The sequence below is a fragment of the Rhagoletis pomonella genome, unplaced genomic scaffold, assembly GCF_013731165.1.
Source record: "Rhagoletis pomonella isolate Grant_MI unplaced genomic scaffold, Rhpom_1.0 Rhpom_scaffold_00006, whole genome shotgun sequence".
Taxonomy (NCBI): Eukaryota; Metazoa; Arthropoda; class Insecta; order Diptera; family Tephritidae; genus Rhagoletis; species Rhagoletis pomonella.
The window spans coordinates 14,381,037-14,387,897 of NW_023458560.1; the positions used below are offsets into that span (position 1 = coordinate 14,381,037).

The 6,861-nt window shown below is 38.2% G+C and overlaps 1 long non-coding RNA gene across 6 annotated transcripts; it reads left to right on the forward strand.

The window, feature by feature from the left end:
* Window positions 1-1,189: 1,189 nt before the first annotated feature.
* Window positions 1,190-3,327, forward strand: LOC118740430. 6 transcript variants are annotated; one of them, XR_004993141.1, is made up of 5 exons: window positions 1,190-1,341; window positions 1,758-1,835; window positions 1,902-2,080; window positions 2,899-3,035; window positions 3,109-3,327. It is a non-coding gene; the product is annotated as an uncharacterized LOC118740430 (long non-coding RNA). The 6 variants fall into 6 exon arrangements; XR_004993137.1 differs by having other exon boundaries at window positions 1,322-1,341; window positions 1,431-1,835; XR_004993138.1 differs by lacking the exon at window positions 1,190-1,341 and adding an exon at window positions 1,405-1,673 and having other exon boundaries at window positions 1,731-1,835.
* The last annotated feature ends 3,534 nt before the right edge of the window (window positions 3,328-6,861 follow it).

A 6,861-nucleotide genomic window follows, 5' to 3' on the forward strand; every position in this document is an offset into this window, starting at 1 on the left:
TGAACCCCGCATTGTTACATCAGTAACAACTGACAATGGTGCAAACATTGTTGCAGCTGTTAAGGATCTTTTTCCTTCAAGATCAAATAGCATTCATGTGTTCTGCTATGCCCACAATATTAATTTGGTGGTCTCCAAAGGATTGGGCGGTGTTAAAGAGCTGGTAGCTATAATAGAAAAAGTGAAGCTTATTGTGGCATTCTTCAAGCATAGCAATGTAGCTCAAGATCAGTTGAGGCAAGAGCAAGAAAAAGACGGTAGAAAAGATGGTACATTCTTGTATTTAATTCAGGAAGTCTCGACGCGTTGGAACTCCATTTTGATTTTTTCAGTGTTTTTATAATTCGGTTTTTTTCGGTAAACCGAAAAGATCAGGTTTTTAATCCAGTTTTTTTAAACGGTTTAAAACCTGAATGAAAAACCGTAATTAATCAAAAAACCGATTTTTTGAAAACGGTGCCCATCCCTAGCTTATAGCAACAGTGTTGCAAAGTATGCTCTAGAGCGCTACAAAATGAGAATTATGTTATGACAAATCCGAATACCAACCGATATGAAAAGGGGAATAGTTACTCGCTGGATATAGTGGAAGTAAAGTAGCTATTAGACGTGGCAAGTGCAAGTCCTTTTCAAGGGTCTGTGAAACTCAAGAATTTCCAAAAAATGATCTGAAAAATTTACTAAACCCACTAAAATGTGCACCAAAGAGTCAAAAAATGCCTAATACATTAATACTTAAACACTCCATATCAGTAGAATTAATTAATTACACGCATTTTTTCATATTTTATTCAACATTTTCAAAATTTTTACGAACTCGCCAAAAAACGCGTCACGCTGCAACACACGACTGGTTTGACAGCACTTGCAGCAAAAATTTAAATTCCTAGTGCAGCAAGTTGAAATTATTTCTCGAAAGCGTTTTGCGTAATCCCAGTTGCACCTTGCAATTTTTATGGCAAAAAGGACTTTCTGACTATTTACACGGGAAAGTAGACTTTCCATTTCGCATTTCGACAGCAAAATGCGCTTGCATTGCCACGTTTAACCGCACCTTACAGTGGCTACACAACGACGAACATGTGCGCGCACATGCTCGGCTCGCGGTGCATGTTCGTACCTTGTAGGGCGGTTCACGAGCATGCTCGCAAAAAATAAAATAATTTGATTTTCAGCGAGCAAGCTCGTCGTTTGTAGCGTGGTTTGCGAGCATCGCATTGGAAACAAAAACAACCACCTCATCTTGTCATGATCCGTTTACAAAATTTTTTAACAACAAATAGGCACCAATAAATATTAACACGAATTGTATAAGTGGCGAATTAACAAGGAAGGAAAACGGTAGGTATATCGATTGCTCAATTTGAACGATATTCAAGGGATGACACGACTCATTTAGCCAATGTTCGGGAAAACTTTTCATCCAGCAGGACAGCGAGGATTCTTGGCCCTCCTATAACAGAAAACGCACATCTGTGCTCTTGAGTTTCCTTATGAGGACTTTTACTGGCTTACGCATCGGAAAAATGTTGTAGTTGCAAGATCAAAGAAGATTATGCACGCTTGGCAGAGATTTCACAGGTGGAAATAAGACCATCCGCGGCAAAGCTCATGTCACCGAAAGGGATTAGTTTTTCATACAGTATCACAGCGTTACTATTCTCGGTCTATGTGTGAGGAAGATACCGTGCTTTAGTGGTTTCAACTTACTAAAAATTTTGACTTTACAGACTGTTTTTTCTTTTGTTTTTGTTTAGCATTAACCGACGCAAAAGTTCTTATTAGGCGCCGTGAAGCAAGTGGGCATTGGCTAGTATACGTATAAAATTGTGAAGGTAAGCTTGCTATATTCTTTAAATCATTTATTTATGACTTCAGATATTTATAGAACGTTCATTTAGGAATTCTATAATGGCTCTGGGTAACCGTTACCATTGCATTGCCTGTTGAAGATGTGGCCGAAGCATAGCTGAATGTAGCTGAAAAACTTAGTGCGAAAATGCCATTGGCCTAAAACACGCACGAATAATTGTGCAAGCATGGTTTGTTGGCGAGGGGAATGAAGACAATACATTGTTCGGTGAGTTTTGTACAAAGTGTAGCTGCAACTACCTTAATGTGTACACATATATATAAACAATAAAATTTAAAAGTGTGCGAATATTTAAAAAGTGCAGTAGAATGGTCCAGCTGTAACTACCTAAATGTGTACATATGTAGGTAAAAAGAAGTGCAGTGCTAATATATACATACATATGTATGTTAGAAAGTGCAGCAGAATGCTCCAGCTGCAAATAGGTACATATGTATGTAAAGAACAAAAAGTGTGCTGCAAAATATGTGCAAAGTGCAGTAGACTCTCACCTTTTGGCGGCGTTCCAATGCGCACAAATTTCGTTTATTTGTGCACTAAAGAATTGATGCGTTTTTGAAAACAGTCATTTTGGTCAGGAATAATATTTGCATTCGCTGCATTATTAGCATCAGTTCTAGTTGCATCTTTCCAACCAACCAGCATATTGGCTGGGTACCTACATGTGTAGATATGTGTGCAAACAGAATAAAGTGAGGCGTATATGAAAAAATTGCAAAAGAATATTTCACTAAATGAACGCTCCAACTGCAACTGCACAAATGTGTACATACATACATATGTATGCAGTTAAGCACAAAAAGAAAGGGAATTGCAAATACATTTGTACAAAGTGAGCTGCACCTACCTACATGTGTACATACTATGTATGTAGGTAAAAAGAAGAAAGTGCAATGGAAATATATACATCTATATGTATGTACATATATATTTTACATATACACATGTATTTATATAAATATTTTAATAATATATAAATTACATATTTATTTTTCGTTATTTTAATACGTTAATTTTTCTTTTAGATTTCATTTGTCGAAGCTTCGTTGGATGTAAATTTTTTAGTTGCGCATAGCACCATGCTGGATGGAAAAATTGGAGAAGTTCGATAATGCCATTGAGTGTTACTGGAAAGCCTGCACTGTGGGTTATATTGTAGCAGGTAGTTATTTAATTACTAAGGCTTTTTAATTTTGCATATACTTAAAAAACTTGGTTTTTTTTCAAATGTTTAGCGGAAAATTTAAATGATAAACGAATGCAATCGCCATAGTAGCAGACACCTCATCAGGCAATATTATGTAAATGGAGTTTAGCGATCCTGCAATCGGATTTGAAAATGTCCAACAAACGCCGGCAATCAGTGGTAAAGGCACTTCTAGTCTAATTTTCAAATATTTTACGCTTAACTAACAAATTTTTAATAAATTGTTTTAATAGTTATTTCTATTGTATGTACATATTTATTTTAACACATAAAAAAGAAAAAAACCCGATAAAATTTTGCAAAGTTGTAAGAAAACTGAGTATTTAAGAACCTCTATAAACGGTTTTTAATTGCACATATATATCGAAAGAAGGGTAATTCGATTACCTTTCTTTTGATTATAATACCGTTAAAATCGCTTATCTTTTTCTATAGAAATTTTTCAATTTTTGAAAACATCTATATGTATGCTGAAAAATCGCGGTCAAATTTTCCAAAGATGTAAGAAAACTGAATTTTTGTGAACTAATATAAATACTTTGGAACTGTTTATATATATATGTGTGAAGAAAGGGAAATCGATTACCTTTCTTGTGATTATAATACCGTTAAAATCGCTTAATTTTTTTACACAAATTTTTCAACTTTTGGAAACCTCGGCAGCCAGTTCGAAAACGCCCTATCTCAAAAAGCTTTTAAAAACGCCCTATTTCATTTATATATATGTATTTATTTACTTATTTATTATTACGGCGTTTTGGGCCTAAATTTAAAATATGTATGTATAATAAAACTTTACAATTCATAAATTCATAAATTCATTGAATTCGATGAGCTGCACACTCTTGCAGCAAATGTGGGATATGTACATAAATGAAAATAAAGAAACCAACCACTTTCGTAATTAATTGTTTCATTTATTTATTTATTTTTATTCAACAAATAACAGTACAATAAAAAGTTACTTATTAGCATAGCAAAATTTTTAATTAAATTAACATATATACATATATATAAATATAAATATATTATGAATAAATAAATACAAAATTCAATATTTAAAAATTGGTATTGGGATATATGTACATATAAATCTGGTGGTAAGTGAAACGTTTTATTAGTTTTTTTTTTACATAAAGCCTCAAAGTAAATTTAAATATGGGAATTTATTATTGCTTTTCCACACCACCGCTGAGGTTGCAATAAAGGCGCGTTACCGACTTTTTTTTGGGTGTTCGGTTCCCCTTGAGGCCTATTTTCACCCATATAAAGCAAATATTCTACATATATACATGCACATTAATACATCAGAAGAACAGTGTCTAAACAGTACTACTTGTACTAGTAGAAAATTAAAATATGAGATGCCATTGAAAATTCAGGTACAATGGGTAAGAACAATAACGTAAAATATATTAATAAACATACATATACATATGTACAACTTCGAAGTAGTCACGGAATTTAAATTATAATACATATACATAACTCACCCACGGTGACAGCTTTTAATTTTATATGTTAAAAAAAGGGACTAAAAAAAAGTAGATGAAATGCGTTTCTCATTTCTTCCGTTGGGACGTTGGGAGACGTTGTTGATCCCTCTCTGAAGCCGATGCAACCACCGACGACGCAGTCCCAGCCTGCACAGTTGCCCGGTTGTCACTACGGGTAGGATGTTCGCCCTGGCCCAAGGGGGGGTCAACCATCTCCTTTAATGGAAGTTGTGGCGGAGTCGGTTTCACCGCCATCACTTCGGCAGCTTTCGAGACTGGAATGGCCTCGTGCCAGCTCTCAGCCTGCCCAGTGGCCTTGCTGGAGGATGAGCAAGAGTACAGGTCGATTTCTGTCGAGGCATCTGTAGGTTTCCCCGCCTCCGTCTCAACACTCTGCGGCTTCTTCGTAGGCGAAGTGCCCCTAAGATGTAATTTTATGTGGCCGAATCTGTAGGCTATCCGACCATTCACCGCAGCGAGTCTCGTCATTGATACGTGGTCAATGAGCAGTACCAAATGTACAAACTGACCACTTGTCAGCCTGTGCGATATCTTCCAGCCAGCGGTCGAAATGCGATTCTGAGCAGTGATGGTGTTCAGAATCTTCTCGTTACTGAGCTGGAAACTCTGGGGGAAATATCCTCGGATTACGTGAGATCGAGGGAACTCATTTTCTTCCACAAGGTTAACGTCCAGACCACACTTGGTCTTGATAAGCTGGACGTTCGATTTTAGCCACGTCGCTGTTTGAGCGTTCGAGCAGACGAAGAGAAGCCACCCAGCTCGAGGGGCACAACTTTCGAACTCGGGCTTTACGTCGTCGCTCGAGTTCTCAATCGCGACGTCTATTATCGCCTCTTGTAGCAGTGCCAGTTGCTCCACTGTTAAAGAATCGTTGACTGAGTCAACCGGAACAAAACCCAAGTCTACGCTACTTACCACCCGGCTAAAGGTGGTTTTTGCGGGCCCCATGTGAGCCGGTCTGGGTTTTTTCGTGACATTGCCACTGGGTGATTTCTCCTCGGGGCGAATACGTTTCAACTTCCCAGTGGTCGTTGACGTAGTTTTGGCCATTTTTAAGGCTTCCTCCCTAGTCTTGCCTTCGCCTAGGGCACGCCTGAAAATCTTCCGCTCTTTCGAGTTGAAGTAAACAAAGCTGGACTTGGGGTCCAGCTTCACTTTTTGCAGCATTGTGCCTACTTCCGTAAGCCCTGAACTTTCAGAGCAAATGCTCATGCTGTCAGGGATCAACGTGCTGTCCGACTCAGCACCTGACGAAACATTGCATGCTCCTCCTTTGACGTGCCCAATGGCTCCGTCAGAGGAAGTTGAGAGCAGCCCAAAGGCTGCAGTGAGTGATGATTTCTGAGCATCATCGGGCTCATCTAAATTTTGTTTATTTTTATTTGAATTCATTTTGTTCCCACGAGTGAAAAGGAAAAGGGAAAAGTACGCCGCGGTAATCCCGATCCCACGGTAAGTCTAGTTGAAACTGGAGAGAAACCGGTATCCAGAGTTCGCATATTAACGACCAGGCTCCCCGCTGGCCACGCATCCATCGGCATACGCTGTTCCACCTTGGAGTTGGGGTAATTTTTTTGAGAGGAAACGGCAGCTCAGTGGGCAATCTGAGAGACGGTAGGAGACCAAAGTCATCTCCGTCCTCAGACTGTCCCCTAATACTAGCCTCTTCTTCCCGGGAGTTTTCTTCTCCCCGCCCGACTACCACTAGCCAGCACTATAGCCAGAGACATGACCGTAGCTATAGCCTGTTTCCAGCCGCCCCCGCGTGGAGAGTGTAGCCGCACTTCCGGCAGTGCATGGGGACGGAAGACACCCCCAAAGGAGTGACAACCGTCCGCACACCTGTCGGCTGACGGCCCACAAAATATGTTGAAAAAACAACAAAAAAAAGTTAAGTATTCAAAAAAAAAAAAAACATGTGCGACGTTTCGTGAATCCCACTATTATATGTTTGCCTTAACAGTATTTTACACTCAAAAATTTTATGTTTTTAAAGTAAGATTGCTTTGCCTCTTTATTAAAGCAGTTAATCAAAAAATAAGTTCTAATTCTTATAAACAAAGACTTTATAATATCTGGATTACAATTTTCGCAGCAAATATATGGCTCTACCTCAACCATCTTTTCAAATAAAATTTGAGAAAACCCAATCATATAGCAAGTCCAATCAAAGTGATCGGTGAATATTTTTTCAAGGTTTGAAATGAAATTTATGAATTCCTTTGGAGGCTTAACAAGATTGCTATTACTGAACTGTTTTT